The 18,361-nt window shown below is 45.6% G+C and overlaps 1 long non-coding RNA gene across 3 annotated transcripts in view; it reads left to right on the forward strand.

Annotated features, from left to right (window-relative positions):
• The first annotated feature begins 2,237 nt into the window (after positions 1-2,237).
• LOC138247402 (uncharacterized) overlaps positions 2,238-18,361 on the forward strand; it is a 143,341-nt gene continuing 127,217 nt past the window's right edge. For 2 of the 3 annotated variants that reach the window (XR_011194491.1, XR_011194492.1), the window contains exon 1: positions 6,700-6,847. This is a non-coding gene — a long non-coding RNA (uncharacterized lncRNA). Of the gene's footprint in view, positions 2,293-6,699; positions 6,848-18,361 lie in introns of those variants that run through there. The other variant, XR_011194493.1, reaches the window with a different exon arrangement.

Below are 18,361 nucleotides of genomic sequence, written 5' to 3' on the forward strand. Positions count from 1 at the left end.
GTGCCCTACAGTGGAGTGGTGTAGAGTAGATTACAGTGCAGTGGTGCAGAAAAGAGTGCAGTGGGACAGAGCACAGTGGCATTGAGTGCAGTGGTGCAGAGTAGAGTGGCGTGGAGTTCAGTGGCAGAAAGTGCAATGTTGCAGATTAGAGGGTTGCAGAGTACAGTGGTGTATTGTAGAGTGACATAGAGTGCAGTTGCATAGAGTGCTGTGGTGCAGAGTACAGTGGCATTGAAAGCAGTGGAATAGAGTGCTGTGGTGCAGAGTAGATTGGCAGTGGGATAGAGTGCATTGGTTTTGAGTAAAGTGGTGAATAGTGCACTGGCAGAGTGCAGGGGTGTAGTGTACAATGGTTAGAGTAGAATAGCATAGATTGCAGTGGTGTAGAGTGGAGTGGTACAGCATAGATTGCAGTGGCGTAGAGTGGCACAGAGTGGAGAAAAGTGGTGTAGGGTGCAGTGGCATAGGGTAGATTGTTTCAGAGTAGAGTGAAGAAAAGATAGAGAAAAGATAATATACTTCAATATGCTGAAGTATGTAACGATAACAACAACATAAATAATAACGCTAGGCATAACGACCCAAAATGAAATATGGCTTCTCCCTGTTAGCCACGCTGTAATCAAGCACTTCATTACCTAGAAAACAAAACATTAAACATAAATGTTAGAAAAATATACCCTTCTAATAGCTAAATTGTTGTGTAAAAATGTAAAATCTGGGCTCAGTCTTGACTTCACTGTTTCACCAACTGGTGTGATCTTAGGCAAATACAAATATTGTGTTTCACAGAGTCTCCTTTCTAGCCTGCAGGCATCACGGTGAGTGGGACTCGGTTCTCTCTTTAGATCTTCCTCATTGTTTTGCAGCTCCTCTTGAAGGCATCCTGCAGTGCTCCTCTTCAAGGCAGCAGGTGACAGTAATCATCCAAAACTCTTTTCTCCTCCTGTGCCCTTTGTTCTTATGAGCACCCTTAGAACAGGACAAAAGGGCAGAGGGCGCAGGGGGCCTCCTGCCTCACCTTCATTTGGTTACCATCAGCTTAGAGGATTTGTCTGTACAGGGCTATCATAAGTAGCGCTTTTGTGCGCTAATGGCCGTCTGAATGACAGATGTGAGAGGGGAAATTATTGTGTCCCCTTGTCACCCCCACCTTCGTCCCCCGTGTCCCCCACCCTCCAAAATCTGGGGGGGATACATCCCCCGCGTCCCCCACACTTCCTACGCCCATGCTCAGATACCCTTTCTCTTCTCTGTTGTCTCTCTTTCTTCTCTGCTGTCTCTTTCCATAAATACCCTCTCTTTTCTTTGCACTCTCTCCACAGACACCCTCTCCTTATCTGCTGCCCCCTCTCCAAGGATGCACTCTCTCTCTTCTCTAGTGTCCTATACAGATACCCCCTCTTTTCTCTGTCCTCCCTCTCCACAGATACCCCTCTCTTCTCTGCCCTCCATTTCCACATATACACTCTCTCTTATCTTCTCTGCACTATCCAGTGCTTTAAATGGGGCGGTACTCACCGGTACTGAGTGCCGGTACTTCTTGGTGTTCCCCCTTTAAACTTCTCCTTTCGCTGGGAGAGTACCGGTACTCCTAGTGGTGCGCAAGTGCTGCAGAAAACGAGGCTTTCAGATGGAGCGTCTATAGTCAGAGTATTCCAGGGCGGGATGGCTGCTGCCGCCTTACATTCTAATTGGCAGTGCACCAGGAATGTGGAGATGTGGGTCCAAGGGCGAGAGCTCCTGACACTGAAACTATGGCGCTCTCAGAGCCTGAGTACGCAGCTGCCCCCCAGTGCTGGAGTACAGTACTATTGACTGACTGTCAGAGGGTCTAACGCCCTGCAGGCAAGCTTAATTCATAGTTGCAGTGCCTAACTGGTACTTTTTTGCAGTTTTATATAGCGCAAACTTAATCTGAGGGTATTAAAGCGCTTTACCTGAGAAGCACAAGTTCTACATGAAAGGATACTTTTTTGTTGTTATGGCATAGGGAGGTAAAATCCCCAGCTTCATCTGGGAAAATCACTTACTCTCCCCGTTCCCTAAAACAAAATAGTATGCTTTGATGTAAAACCTCTGCTTCTTTTGTAAAGCACTTTAATGTCCTGGGCAGTTTAGCGCTATGTAAAGCTGCAAAAAATATACCAACTACACCCTGTACATATGAGCTGAACAGAGCCGAAGGGCACTATCCATGGGAGAAAATGCTGATATTGTTAAATGCCTTCCTCACAGCCACGCCCCCCACACGCCCCTACGAGATCCTCAAGACCCACCCCAGCCAACTTGGTGAGTACTGTCACTTCTCTTTTTCCATTTAAAGCACCGTCCCTATCCACGGATGCTCTCTCTGTTCTCTGCTGTCCCTTGCCACAGATACCCTCTGTCTAATCTGCAATTCCATATCCACAGATATTTCCTCTCTTATCTGCTGCCCCTCTCCACAGATCCTCTTTTATGGTGTCTCGCACCACAGATACCCTCTCTCTTCCCTACTGCCCCTCTCCACAAATACCCTCCCACTTCTCTCCTGTCCCTTTCCACACACTCTGTCTTCTCTGCTGTCCCTTTGTAGAGAATCCCTCTCTCCTCTCTTCCCTCCCTCTCCACAGATACCCTTTGTTTTACCTGCTGCCCTCCGTCTCTCTCCTCTGCCGTCCCTGTCCATAGATTCCCTTTCACCGCACTCTCTCTCGGTCGAGACCTTCTTTCCTGCCCCTCTACTCAGATACCCTGTCTCCGTCCGTTTGCCATAGATGTCCTCTCTGTTACCCCTCTCTCCTCAGAACCCTCTATGTAAAACCCTCTTTGAGACTAACCTCTGATCTATATAAATAATATTTTTCTCTTTCTATCACTTTAAATGCATCATTTTTGCTCATTTTTGGCCTTCCCTGTTGCACCTGTCTCCCCGAATTTTCCTCTCTCTTCACCTGTTCAGTCTTCCTTATACTTTTCCTTTCCGTGTTCTTTGATTCCAGTTTACAGCTCCTGGCTTTGACAGTGATTTGTACCCTTCCTTTTGACCCAGGGTGGCTACAATATGGGAATCAATATCATATGTCACAAGCTCAGCCAATATTGGCATTTAGCCAACAAAACTTTACATTCTGAGGCTTGTAGTTTTGCTGTTCTTGTTTATGATTACAGGCCTTTGACCGAGCTCTCTAGTTTCCACTCAAGTGTAGTTCATCTTGTCCATTTTGTTGCTTTGCATTTCGGGACTCGCAGTTCCCATGACACCATTATAAAATAATGCCTACAAATCTCGAATTGAACTGGTAAACTTGAGACCTCTGCTTTAAATTGGAGAATGCAAAGTGCAATAGGCCGAGGGCACTGGAGGTCTTCAGATGTGACATGACATGGGGTGCCTAGGCAGATGTGACCTACTTAGTCTCTGTGTCGCTGGTGTTTATGTTAGTAGACCTTCATTCAATTCCTGGGCTTTCCCCCTGACAATTGTATAGCCACTGCCAACAGAACCGTGAGCTGTATGACAGTAAGGGAACAGACATAATTATCGCGCTATGTACAACCATGTAAATTGATATATACACAGTACTTATATTGACCCAATTAGATAAGTTAATGCTGTGGCAGTCTGTCAGGAAAATACCCCACACTGCCCTTCTGTCCTGCAAATGTGCTTCTTGGGCGCATCACCTCCTCTGCCGAAGGCTGTCTTCCTGTATTTGTAGCGGTTCCTAGTGCCAAGTTAGTACCTGTTATTTACAACAGTGCTTGGAAATCGCAGAAGTACGGTATTAAACGCAGTATAACAAAATTATTACTATGCGAATTGGCTCTGAATCACAGGATCAGTGGTATCTACAGGATTCTTTGAGTCTCTCTTCCCTGTTATCTTGCAAAGGTTGTGTGGGGTTTCCCTCCAGTGCACGTGTCCCCATGAGGATCCCGTTATGTTAAGTGAACACATCCAGGAAAGGTCATTCAAGGGCACGTGGCGCTTGTTGGTCCCTGACATCTGTTTTGAGGCCATCGTGGCTATCCCTAGCTGACCCCACAGGGGCCCAGTGTTTGGGAATCAGGAAATCCCCAGCAAGGTGTTCTCTCGGGGCAGTGGGTATGGCCCCGGGTGGGGTAATAATTCATACACACTAATGCACACCTCTCACAGTACTCCGCCCCTTTTCCCACCACCCTTCTTTCTTTATTTCGTTCTTTCACCCCTCACTTTTGTATAAAGACACACACGCGCACCCACACGTGTTCTATATCGCTGCTTGATTAGAAGAATGTTGGCTTGCAGCATGATTTATGTGTGAAGTGTTTTGGTGCTGACCACAGTGGGCTCTGATCTTGGCACTGGTCGTTGCCGGCCGTGACTGTGTGGGAAGTGTCGTTCTAAGTGCGTGGTGAGTAGAGGAGATTCTGTAGCTGGGCCTATGCTTGTAGTAGAGCGAAGCAGAGTGGGAGAGGTAGGTCTACAAGTAGAGTTAAGTTTATTGATAGTTAATAAAACCCCTTTAATAAACTCAATTTGCAGTTAAAAGCATATAATTTCACGGAGCAGTACTTAGTAAAATCGGAATCACTTGCATGTCGTTTCGTTTATTAATACAGAATTCATTTATTTTATGAATCAACAAATTAAAATACCCTCACACGTATTAAAACGAGTTAAAAACGTTTGTTCCGCAAGTGCATATTTAATCAGCAAAAAGTGTGGCTAAATATTTCCTAATGATTGTTTAACAAAACGAGACAGCAGCATATTACCCGTACTAGAATTTCATTATAGTATATTTACACATTCAGTAATTGACATAATCTCTATATCACCGGCCTCTTCTCAGTCTTTACGAATACTAAATCCTTGCAGCATACTTTGGGTAACACAAGAGAGAAAAAAACATCAAGCCACCTAAGCTGCAAACCCACTGAGTGTAATTTTAAACAAACAACCAAGACATAATCGAAGTGAGATCAGCAACACCAAAGTTGATCCCATCATAACTCAACTGCCAACCAAGCAATGCTCAGCAAAACGGACAACCCACTTGGGTTCGAAGAAGAATCTGGTCTCTCTTCCCAGGAACTCTATGAATAAGCAACCACTTATGATTGTCTGTTGCCATTGATTTACCTGAGCCTTATCCATTTTAAAGGTTCTAACTTCGCTAAGTAGTGGCCAGGTAAGTACGGCCATTTTAATCCTTGTAGGTGGAGCAAGAAAACTGTGAGTAAATTATAGCAAAATAAGAGTACATCTGTTTCTGAACGGATTAGTGGAGAGTCTAAGGTGGCCACCTTACTCAAGGTCATTTTGGTCAATACCTTCACTGTCTCCAGGCCTTAACTTTTCACCTACAAAAACTGAAACAAGACTACAATGTCCAGAAAGCAGAAGCCTATGCAAGAGGAGAAACACGTTTCTATTTATCTATAGGATTCAATATAGCACAAACCTAGCTGGGAAAAAGCAGTGCGTCGTAGAAGAAATTACTCTGAGATGCTCAAACTAGCAAATTAAAGAAAAGCAATCTTGAAAAAATGACTCGATCCAAGTTAGCCTACTTTACTCCCAGAGTTGCCCCTGCAACTTTACAGCCCAGTACACCTCAAGCAAAGACAGTCTAGCAAAAACAAAAAAATGGACGTAACTGTAGACCAGCTGGCTCATTATTCTTTGTCCTGTGAGGTCAGAAATGTGTAGGAAGCTGGCCCTCTATGTAGTGTGCAAAACTAGGCACACTGTGCAGAGGGTCCGGGCAACCACATGTTGCTTTGCAGAGGTAAAAACTACACCACCTAATGCTCTAATTTTTATGGTACCTTGGGCGAGCAGTTAGGGTAATCTTGAAGAAGTGCAAAGCATTTGTTGTACTTACAGTATCAATAAATCAAGACACACACTCAAAAGAATAACTTGAGACCAATTTACAAAAGTACTTCAGATCGGGTAAGTACTTTTAAAGTTCTGAATTTTTGAAGTTTAATAAACTTAGGGCCTGATTAGGTGTTCGGTGGACGGTTTGAACCATCTGCCGATCTATTGAGAGGAAGGTTGCCGCCATGCTGGCTACCTCCCCGCCAGACCCATTATGAGTTTCCCGCTCGGCTGGCTGACAGAAACCGAGTTTGCCGCCCACCAGCCTAGCGGAAAATTGGCAGAAGCATTGTCTCCGGCTCATAATCGAGTCGTCAGCAATGTTGTCACCGCAGGGTGCACCAGTTCCCTCTCAATGTTCACTGTTTGAAACAGCAGACAGTGAACATTGCAAGGGTGCTGGGTAGGGGATCCCCTGCACTGCCCATGGCAAGTGCATAGTCAGTGCAAAGCCCCTCCTGTGGCCACCTGCACCTGTTCCCCATCAGACTTTTTAAAGTCACCATAAAAAGGCTGGTGGAGAACATGGTCATAATCAGCAGGGCGGCACTACATGCAGCACCCACGTGGCTGATTCCAACCTCCGCCACCGCCAGCATGTCAGGATCATGGATCCTGGCACTGATGGCGGCCAAGGTCTTAATGTGGCAGTCAGACTGTCGCAGCAGCGGTGGGCCTGACTGCCACAGTGAGGCTGGCTGTCTTTAGACTGCCAGCCTTGTAATGAGGCCCTTAGTTTTGTTGTGCGTAACTACGTACTATAGTCAGCAATGGTGGACTTGATATAAAATTACATTTTATTTCAAGCAGTACATTTACCAAATTCTCCTTTTGCAGGTAAGTAGAGGTCGTCGATGGCCATTATTGGTCAGCTGTAGAAATTCAGGGGGCTACTAGATCCGGCGGGAGCAGCGAGAAGTAGTCTTTGGAGCTGGTGCCAGGACAGTGCGAGGGGCCACTTGGAAAAGCGCTGCACAGGCGGACTTAAAGGTAAGTCTGGTGGGTCCCTTTGGAGTATCGATGTTGCAAAGGGTGGCAGACCCTTAGGGCACAGCTGGATCTTCGGTGCCAGCACAGAGAGGCTGGGTGCAGAGCGAATTGGTGAGACAGGAGCTGTGCGCAAAGATGTCCTTTGGTAGCAGAAGGTAGGTCACTTTGAAGGTTGCTTACAGGTCAATAGGGGTACTCTGGCGGGAGGTTGTGGTGTTTTCTGAAGTCCCTTGACTGTGGCTTCCTGATGATACTTTAACATTCCAGAGTGGAATGTCCTTCTTGGTGTCCAATGTGAAGTTACCACTACCAAGGGCAATGGTATGGTTTGGCTGCTGAAAGGCTCCCTGCCACCAAACTTGGCACACTTTCACAGTTATTCCTCATGATCCATCAAGTGGAGTTTGGCCCAGCTGTGGCATCTGGTTCAGCAGTCAGCAGCCAGTCAGTGAAGTGGACCTCATTGGCTTGCTGGTTCCTTGTTGTTGTTGAGTGATACCTACACTCTGAAGGGATATTTTTGGTGATTTTTGAAGTGAGGAGCTCCTCTGGAGGTTTCTAGAGTCTGTCCGAAGTCCAAGTAACCCTTCAATGGCGATTGTCCATTCCTGGGTGCAGCAGGCAGGGTTTGGTGCATTTTCTTTGTGCAGGAGGACTTCTATTCTTGAGCCTTGGGTCTTCTTTGCTGCTGGTCTTATTTCGTCTTTGGAATCTGATTTCTTGGTCTAGGGATGCCCTCTAAAGACTGTATTTAGTGGGCGTTTTAGGGGTTACCTAGTAGTAACCAGTGGGTCATCTACCTTCGGGTGGCTACACCCACTAAGTGACCACTTCCTGCGGGCAGAGGTCACTTCCCTACACTTGATCAGCTATTTTCCTTCCTTGCAAGATGGAAGAAATGAAATGGAGAGGTCACCTCACATGCAACACCTTAGGCTGACCACTCCTCCTGTCCTTTGTGTGATTTCCACTCTTGCTCTCACTAAAAGTTGGATTTTGCAATGGGGGAGGCCATCTGCTGCTAGCAGCAGGCTTGGGGGTTGAGTTTCATTGGCGGTAAGCCCTTTGATGCTCTTAGGCAGGGGTGTGCACATTTCTGGGGGAGGTGGGTTAGCACCTCTGCCCAGGAAGGGCTTTGGTATCTGGCCCCAGAGAGAACTTGCTGTCCCCCCAGGGGTCCAGAATCCTGTCTGGTGGTGGCAGGCTGGTTGAGACCGGCCAGCAACCATGCCAGGGTAGTTAGCTTTTGCAGGGGGCACCTCTAAGGTGACCCCGGGTACATTCTGTAATAAGTCCAATAGTGGTGCCAGTATGGATTTATCATTCTGAGTTATTTGATATCAAACAATTGAGGGTTCAGAGTGGCCATCATGTAGCTGGGAAACTCATACAGACCAGTGTCCAGCACATGCATTTAAAATGGCTGCTCTGTTCACTTACTGTGTCCCAGGTTTGGCAAGGACACAGTAAGGGCATATTGCTCATGCAGCTATGTCCTCACATACAGTATAGTGCACCTTGCCTTAGGGCTAGACGACCTTCCAGAGGGGTGACTTACCTATATTGCATGCAGTGTATATTGGACAGGGCACACAGGCTGTGTGCAATGTAGAGTTTGCATTTTGGGATTGCACTAGGACACTTAGCCTGCAATGGCAGTGCTGAGTGCATCTGGATGCATGGCCCTTGAGGGTGACACAATATGTGCTGCTGCCCTCAGAGGTCTACCCTTAGTACCCAATGCCCTGGGTACTGAAGTACCATTTACTAGGGACTAAGGGCCAGATGTACTAAGCAGTTTGCATGTCGTAAACAGCGAATTTCGCTGTTTGCAATGTGCAAAATGCACTTTGCAATGCACAGACCTCGTTTTGCGATTCGGAAACTTGGTTACCGAATCGCAAAACAGGTTTGCGAGTCGCAATTAGGAAGGGGTGTTCCCTTCCTAATTGCGAGTTGCAGTGCAATACAGAATTGCTTTGTGACCGCGAACGCGCTCGCAATCCAATCGCAGTTTGCACCCTTTTGTAATGGGTGGTAACCCATTCGCAAAAGGGAAGGGGTCCCCATGGGACCTCTTCCCCGTTGACAATGGCACTGCAAACATTTAGAAAACGTTAAATTTTTCGTTTTTGTAATGCATCCCGTTTTCCCTTAAGGAAAACAGGCTGCATTACAAAAAAAAAAAAACTGCTTTATTAAAAAGCAGTCACAGACATGGTGGTCTGCAGTCTGCAGCAGGCCACCATCCCTGTTAGGGCTGCCATTCCCAAGGGGGTCGCAAATTGCGACCCACCTCATGAATATTCATGAGGTGGGCCTTTGCGACCCCCCTGTGAATCGCAGATGGTGTCAGGGACACCATCCAACATTCTGAATTGCGACTCGCAAATTGCGAGTTGGTCTGACTCGCAATTTGCGGGTCGCAATTCAGAATTTTGCTACATCTGGCCCTTAGAGTGGCAGCTAAAGGTGCTGCCAATTGTATCAATACCTTTGGAATTTTAGGGAAAAACACCTGCACTGGGGACCTGATTAGCAGGATCCCAGTGTACCCCAGTCCAAGTTGCATCCAGAATCCAGGCAAAAACTGTGGGTAAAGGATACTGCAACATGGTGCCGGTTTCCCACAAAATAAGGACCAACTTGATGTCAGTTCATAGAACCGATCAGTTGAACAATCGGAAACAAGGAGATTAGTATACAGTACAGGCCAGAGCAAGTGATTCAGTTCCGTAGTAAGAGATGGATGGCAGTTAAGTGTAATGATATGAGTGGTGTCAAAACAATGCCTTAGTTTGGACAAACAGCTGACCATTTTGAGTAACACAGAGAGTTTCTTCGCATCAACTGACAATGAATATGAGCAAGCTAAACTCGCTAGTAAAGTGGGTGCAGGAAGAAGTCAACCCAACAAATGCAACATCTTTAAAGGCTAGTGAATGTACCCAGTATATTACAAACAATGGTAGAGGGTCTAAAAATGAGGAAATATTTTTCTGAGTAATATAACTACAAGAGGCTTGAAATACAAATCAAAATTAATACAAAACAAAACCAGCACCTCTACAAAAAAACAGTAACAAGTGGATACTACAATAGAGTCATCCAAGCTAGTGGAAAAAGTAAAAGTACTAACAGTGATTTGATCTTGCAGTCTGGGGATACTTTAACAAATGGTAACCAGCTCAATCAAGTTACTAAGTTAGCCTCTACATTCGGTCCATACACTGTATGTTCCATGTACCTCTAAAAAGAACTGGAAAAAATGAAGGAAACTTAGGGCCTGAGATAGAGTTTGGCCGATGGTTACTCTATCACAAATATGACAGATATCCTGTCCTCCTTATGACAAACACGTTAGGAGGTAATGCACTTTTAATAAGGGGGACGAGATATTCATCACATTTCTGAGAGAGTACCCATCGTCCAAATTCTATCTTAGGCCCTAAATAAGAAAATGCCTGATACTATTATTAAAGTTAGCTTATTAAAAACAACCCATCCCTGAAGACTTATTCCATTTTTGCAAAACCAAGCACAACCTTCAAAACGCCTGGGACTGCCAGTGACCCGAGCTACAAACACAGACAAGATCAGTATTTAAACTTGGAAACTGACACTGCTGGAATACAACCAAGGATTCTTTTTTTTTAGCCTCTACAACAAAAGGGAAAAGCAAAGTCAGAAGGAAGATCATTGAGACTTCAAGAAAGACACAGATTTAGAAAAACAAGTTTTTCAAATGTATGCTGAGAAAGAGGCAAGCATTATATTAACAGCAAAACCTTTCTTAACTTAGACCACTGGATGGTCAAAATGTGGTAACAATAATGCAAACTTTTATGGCTCTTCCCAGTACCAAACTAAACTAAGGGACTCAATGTGATAAAGTGGCCATGAGTCAAAACAGTATTATTGTTCCAATAACAAACCCATTGTCTACACAACTAGACTTTTGTCTTAAATTAACTTACTATGGCCAAGATTTCTCAAAAATCAAGATATAAGCTCCATCGGAGAACATTTATTTTGTCATTGAAAGACTGCTAGAGAAAAAGGTAACTGTTTAAACTGTGCAAAAATTGCAAATAGCCAATGATAAACAGGATCAAACCAAAATGTGACATCTTACAAAAAAGTTCTGTTTTGTCAGCTTGAATAGCACAGTGTGACATGGAGTAGAGTGGACTTTGATAGAGTGGAGAGGCATAAAGTGGAGTGGTATAGAGTGGAGTGGTGTGGCATAGAGTGGAGTGGCACTGAGTGGAGTAGAGTAGAGTGGCATGGAGCAGAGTGGTGTGGCCTACAGTGGAGTAGCATAGTATAGAGTGGAGTGGTGTAGGCTTGTGCAGAGTGGCGTGGAGTGGTGTAGAGTGGCATAGATTGGCAAAGAGTGGTGTAGAGTTGTGTAGAGTGTCATAGAGTAGAACAGCATGAAGTGGCATAGGGTGCCAACAAGTAGAGCAGTGCAGAGTGAAATCACATAGAGTTGTATAGAGTGGCGTAGAGTAGAGTACAGTGGCATGGAGCATCAGAGAGTGGCATGATGTAGAGTAGAATAGAGTGGTGTAGAGTAGAGAAACGTATAGTGGTGTAGAGTAGAGTGGCGTAGAGTAGCCTAGAGTGACATAGAGTTGAATGGAGTGGCACAGAGTGGCATAGAGTGACATGGCATAGAGTGGGATGGTGTAGAGTAGAGTGGCATAGATTATAGTTGAGTAGAGTGGCGTAGATTAGAGTGGCATGGAGCAGAGTGGCATAGAGTATTCTGTCATGGAGTGGAGTGGCGTAGAGTGCTATAGAGTGAAGTGCGGTCACGTAAAATGGAGTGGTGTAGAGTGGACTAGAGTGACATAGAGTAAAGTGATGTAGAATAGAGTAGCATAGAATGAGGAATAGAGTGTAGTGGAGTGGTGTAGAGAAGAATGGCACAGGGTGGCATAGAGTAGAGTGGAGGTGCATACAGTGGAGGGCCATGGAGTGGCAAAGATTGGTGTACAGGAGAGTGGAGGGGCATGGAGTACAAAGGAGTGGTGTGGCATTGAGACATGTGGCGCAGAGTAGGCTAGAGTGGAGTTACATAGAGTGGAGTGGTATGGCATAGAGTGGAGTAGCGTAGAGTTGGCTGGCATGGAGTGAAGTGAATTATGTGGAGTGGAGTAGAGTGACATGAAGTGATGTAGATTGCCATGGAGTGGCATAGAGTTGAATGGCATGGTGTAGGGTAGAGTGGCGTAGCATGCCACAGAGAAAAGTGACGTAGAGTGGGGTGATGTAAACTACTGTTGAGTGATGTAGAGTAGAGTGCAGTGGCAGAGAGTAGCAGAGAGTGGCGTGGCATAGAGTGGTTTGGAGTGGTGGAGAGTAGAGTGAAGTATAGTGGTGTAGAGTAGAGTTGCCTCGATTGATAAAGAGTGGAATGCAGTGGCGTAGAGTGAACTAGCACAGAGTAGGGTGGTGTAGAGAAGAGTGGCATAGAGTACAGTGGCACAGAGTAGAGCGCCATAAAGTGGAGTCACATGGATTGGAGTGGCGTAGAGTGGTGTGGAGGGGAGTGGCATAAAGTGGTGTGGCGTTGTGTTGAGTGGATTGGCATGGAGTTTGTGGAGTGGTGTAGAAAATAGTGAAGTGGCATAAAGCGGAGTAGCGCAGAGTACAGTGGCTAAGAATAGTACAGTTGTGACTGTAAGTAACTCAAACAAGGGACCAAACTTAAAATCATTGCAAAGTTATGACGCAGAAAATGGATGAATCGCTGAAAGGCAATGAAACTAGACATGCAGAAGCAAGCATCATGAAGTTTAAATGTGTTGTTAGTGTGGCATTTATATGTCATAATGGTTTTATCTAATCCCTGTAAAATGTAATTTTATTTTAGTTGTACAAATAGACCAATAGATGCAGGCATAGATAAACAGAGTCCAATATTGTTTTTGAAAACAGAGCAAGTGCAGAAATCAGCAGGAGAACCATAAACAGAGAAAGTGTCCTGGAAAGCATATTTTTATCACATCGCGATCAGCAGACAGACACTAATTAAGTTAATTCAATCTGTGCTTGGGGTGTCCTTCACAAAAAGGAAAGGAAGTTATGCTTGACATTGCCTGTCCAATTAGGAGGCAGAATTTGTGAAACACGTGCTGTCGCAGTCGAGACGTAAAGCGAGTTCTCTCTGCACGCCCTCTGTGTCTATTCAATGTCTGTGCTGTCTTGCGTAAGTACTGAACTATTCATATTTTCCTTAACTCAAAGACGAGCTGACTAACGTAATCTGAAACTTTCCCCAGTTTCTTACCTTCTTCCCGTCTCAGTCTTTTGCTTAAGTAATCTGGCTCCTCCACAGATTTCACTTTACAGTTGTTTACCATTAAGCCTCAGAGGCAGTTTTTGAGTGTGTAAGAGGAGCAGTCAGGTTGGAAAGAATCCCATGCAACATTTTGCAGCAGTGTTGGGATCAATATATCAATGAAAAGCTGTAAATAAACAAGCATTGCCAAAGCGAATAGGTCTCCTTTTTGGGACCTATCAGCTTTGCCAATACCTTTTAGCCATGCTGTAATACATCCTCGCTGCTGTGCAGCACTGCTGAATGAAAAAAATCCCCATTGCTTCATTTTGTAGAGACACCCACCACACATGTGCACACCTAAAAAATAACATAACCACTTTTTGTTCTTTTTATTTGCTAATCCAACTAAGATCACCAAATAAAAAGAATGTGAAAAAGTTTTTTTTTAAAGCAGGGAGGACAAAGCAGGTGAAGGTAAGTATCACAGGTGGGGGCACGAAAGCAACACCGCAGGGCTGAAAAAAATGGAACCAGGAGGCAACAAAGAGGGTGAAGGTCTGTGGGAGCAGCACAGACAATGTGGGGGAAGCAAGTAAGCAGGAGACCAACATGGGCTGCGAAGGGCATGAGTAAAAAGTAAATGGGGGAGAGAAAGAGAGCATACAAGTGAGAAAAGTGAGAAAACGTTGCAGGCCGGGGAGCACACAAGGACAAGTGCACCAAAGAGGGGGAAGGGGAAAAAGATGTGTGACAGAGACAGAGAGCATTGCAGAGAGGGAAAGAGAAGGCACTCTAGCTGTACAGATGGAAAACACATGCATTCTCATTGAGTGTTTAAAGAAACAGAGAAAAGTAGCACCTGAAAACCTGAGCAAGGTAAGGGCACAGTAATTTAAATATGATTGAGGGGAGGGACAAACACAAGACATGAAAGAAAAGCCCTAACAAGCTAATAAATAAGAAGCATGCAATTGATAGTAACAATGAAGCCAAGCAGTGGCAAACAATGGGTGAGCTCCAAGCCCACTGTAAAACAGGACAGAAGAAGCGGTGCATAAGGGCCCAGGGTCCCAGTGACACATACAACTAAAACAACATATATACAGTGAAAAATGGGGGTAACATGCTAGGCAAGATGGTACTTTCCTACACAACCCCCCCCCCCCGAAACGAAGGACAATAAGACTAGCCATGACCTGATGAGTCTTCATTGTCTAAGTGGAAATATCTGGAGAATCCATCTGCATTGGAGTGGCTACTCCCAGGTCTATGTTCCACTGTATAGTCCATTCCCTGTAGGGATATGGACCACCTCAACAATTTAGGATTTTCACCTTTCATTTGTTTTAGCCAAAGTAGAGGTTTGTGGTCTGTCTGAACAATGAAGTGAGTGCCAAACAGGTATGGCCTCAACTTCTTCAGTGCCCAGACCACAGCAAAGGCCTCCCTCTCAATGGCAGACCAACGCTTTTCTCTAGGGGTCAACCTTCTACTAATAAAAGCAACAGGTTGATCCTGGCCCTCAGAATTAAGTTGTGATAGGACTGCCCCTACTCCTAATTCAGATGCATCAGTTTGGACATAGAATTTTTTAGAGTAACAAGGGCTTTTCAGGACAGTTGCAGAGCACATGGCCTGCTTCAGCTCCTCAAAAGCTTTCTGACAGTTTGCTGTCCATAATACCTTTTTAGGCATTTTCTTGGATGTGAGGTCATTAAGAGGGGCTGCAATGGAGCCATAGTTTTTAATGAACCTCCTGTAATACCCAGTGAGGCCTAGGAAGGCTCTCACCTGAGTCTGAGTTGTAGGGGGAACCCAATCAATAATTGTTTGGATTTTCCCCTGAAGTGGTGCAATCTGTTCCCCACCAACAAGGTGTCCCAGATAAACCACCTTACCCTGCCCTATCTGGCACTTTGAAGCCTTGATAGTGAGGGCTGCCTTTTGCAGGGCCTCCAAAACTTTCCATAGGTGGACCAGGTGATCATCCCAGCTGGAGCTAAAGACATCTATATCGTCCAAATATGCGCCTTTGCAGGACTGTGTTCACCAACCTCTGAAAAGTGGCAGGTGCATTTTTCAATCCAAAAGGCATTACAGTGAATTGGTAATGTCCTCCAATGGTTGAAAAAGCAGTTTTAGTTTTAGCATCTTCTGATAATTTGATCTGCCAATACCCTGCAGTCAAATCAAAAGTGCTTAGATACTTGGCAGATGCCAGTGTATCTATGAGCTCATCTGCCCTGGGTATAGGGTGAGTATCAGTTTTGGTTACCTGGTTGAGACCTCTGTAGTCTACACAAAACCGCATTTCCTTCTTTCCATCTTTGGAATGGGGTTTTGGTACAAGTACCACAGGAGAAGCCCATGGACTTTCAGAGTGCTCAACCACTCCTAGTTCTAACATTTTCTGCACCTCTTGCTTTATGCAGTCCCTGACATGGTCAGGCTGCCTATAGATCTTACTTTTGACAGGCAAGCTGTCTCCAGTATCTATAGTGTGCTCACACCAAGAAGTGGTACCTGGCACAGTAGAGAAGAGTTCAGAAAACTGACCCAGGAGATTTATGCAATGGTCTTTCTGCTCAGCAGTAAGACAATCTGCCAAAACTACACCTTCCACTAGAGCATCTTGTTCTGTGGAAGAGAAGAGATCAGGAAGAGGATCACTGTCTTCTTCCTGTCCCTCATCAGTTGCCATGAGCAGGGTGAGATCAGCCCTGTCATAGTAGGGTTTCAGGCGGTTGACATGGAGCACCCTAAGGGGACTCCTGGCAGTGCCTAAGTCAACTAAATAGGTGACTTCACCCTTTTTCTCAACAATTGTGTGGGGCCCACTCCATTTATCTTGGAGTGCTCTTGGGGCCACAGGCTCCAAGACCCACACTTTCTGCCCTGGTTTGTACTGAACCAAAGCAGCCTTCTGGTCATGCCATTGCTTTTGGAGCTCTTGGCTGGCCTGAAGGTTTTTACCGGCCTTTTTCATGTACTCAGCCATCCTTGATCTGAGGCCAAGTACATAATCCACAATATCTTGCTTTGGAGCTTTTAAAGGTTGTTCCCAACCCTCCTTGACAAGTGTGAGTGGACCCCTAACAGGGTGTCCAAAAAGAAGTTCAAAGGGGCTAAAGCCCACTCCTTTCTGGGGTACCTCCCTGTAGGCAAAAAGGAGGCACGGTAACAGGATATCCCATCTCTTGCGGAGTTTTTCAGGGAGACCCATAATCATGCCTTTGAGAGTTTTGTTAAATCTCTCCACCAGACCATTAGTTTGTGGATGATATGGTGTAGTGAACTTATAAGTCACACCACACTCTTTCCACATGGCCTTTAAGTATGCAGACATGAAATTGCTTCCCCTGTCTGATACTACTTCCTTTGGGAAGCCCACCCTGGAAAATATTCCCAGGAGGGCCTTTGCCACTGCAGGAGCTGTAGTGGTCCTTAAAGGAATTGCTTCAGGATATCTTGTGGCATGGTCCACTACCACCAAGATAAACCTATTGCCTGAAGCAGTAGGAGGGTCAAGGGGGCCAACTATGTCAACCCCTACCCTCTCAAAGGGAACCCCAACCACAGGCAGTGGAATAAGGGGTGCCTTTGGAGTGCCACCTGTCTTGCCACTGGCTTGACAGGTTTCACAGGACTTACAAAAATCTTTTGTGTCCTCAGACATCCTAGGCCAATGAAACAAGTGAACAAGTCTGTCCCAAGTTTTCATTTGTCCCAGATGCCCAGCTAGGGAAATGTCGTGGGCTAGAGTTAGGAGGAACTTTCTGTACTCCTGAGGAATCACTAACCTCCTGGCAGTTCCAGGTTTAGGATCCCTTGCTTCAGTGTACAAGAGGTTGTCCTCCCAGTAAACTCTGTGAGAGTCACTGACATCCCCATTAGCTTGTTTGACAGCTTGCTGTCTTAGACCCTCTAGTGTGGGACAGGTTTGCTGTGCCACACTCAGCTCCTCCCTGGCAGGCCCCCCTTCACCCAAAAGCTCAGCAGTGTCTGCTTCCAGCTCCTCTGGTGTAGGTTCTGCACAGGGTGGAAATTCTTCTTCCTCAGAAGTAGAATCCACTGTAGAGGGAGGGATAGTAGGAAGTGGTTTGCTTCTACTAGCCCTAGCTTTAGGGAGCACTTGGTCCATTGTTCCAGGATCCAAGCTTCCCTGTCCTTTTTGCTTTTTGGCCTGAGCCCTGGTTAAAGCAAAAATATGCCCTGGGATGCCCAGCATTGCTGCATGGGCCTCCAACTCCACATCTGACCAAGCTGATGTCTCCAAATCATTTCCTAGTAGACAGTCTACAGGTAAATCTGAGGCTACCACAACTTTCTTTGGACCAGTAACCCCCCCCCCCAGTTGAGATTTACAACAGCCCTGGGGTGGCTAAGTGTGTTGTTGTGAGCATTGGTTACTTGGTACTGGTGACCAAGTAGGTGTTGTTCAGGGTGGACCAGTTTCTCTATGACCATAGTCACACTGGCACCAGTGTCCCTGTAGGCCTGAACCTCAACACCATTTATTAGGGGTAGCTGCTTGTACTTATCCATATTAAGGGGACAAGCAACTAAGGTGGCTAAATCAATAGCCCCCTCAGAGACTAACACAGCCTCTGTGGTCTCCCTAACAAGACCAACCCCAACTAAGTTACCAAAAGTGAGCCCAGCTACTCCCTTGGATTGGCTATTAGTAGGTTTGCTCCCACCACCACTGCTATTAGTAGGGACACTAGGTGTAGCAGTAGGGGTTGTAGTGGTAGGAGGCTTGGTGCTTTTCTTTGGACAACTGGGATCTGTTGTCCAATGGCCTTTTATTTTACATAAATAGCACCATGGTTTCTTTTCCTTGTTTTGATTAAAAGAGGATTTGGGCCCACCACCCCCACCAGAGTGTTTTTGTGGGCCTGATGAAGACTCATTTTTAGATTTGTCCCCACCCTTGTCAGAAGACTTACCATCCTTCTTTTTGTTGCCATCTTTGTCACCCCCTGTATGAACCTTTCTGTTCACCCTTGTTCTGACCCATTTGTCTGCCTTCTTTCCCAATTCTTGGGGAGAGGTCAGATCAGAGTCCACCAAGTACTGGTGCAACAAATCAGACACACAATTATTAAGAATATGCTCTCTCAGGATCAAGTTATACAGGCTGTCATAATCAGTAACTTTACTGCCATGTAACCACCCCTCCAAAGCCTTCAATGAATGGTCTATGAAATCAACCCAGTCTT

Source organism: Pleurodeles waltl, chromosome 7, assembly GCF_031143425.1.
Source record: "Pleurodeles waltl isolate 20211129_DDA chromosome 7, aPleWal1.hap1.20221129, whole genome shotgun sequence".
NCBI classification, from domain to species: Eukaryota; Metazoa; Chordata; class Amphibia; order Caudata; family Salamandridae; genus Pleurodeles; species Pleurodeles waltl.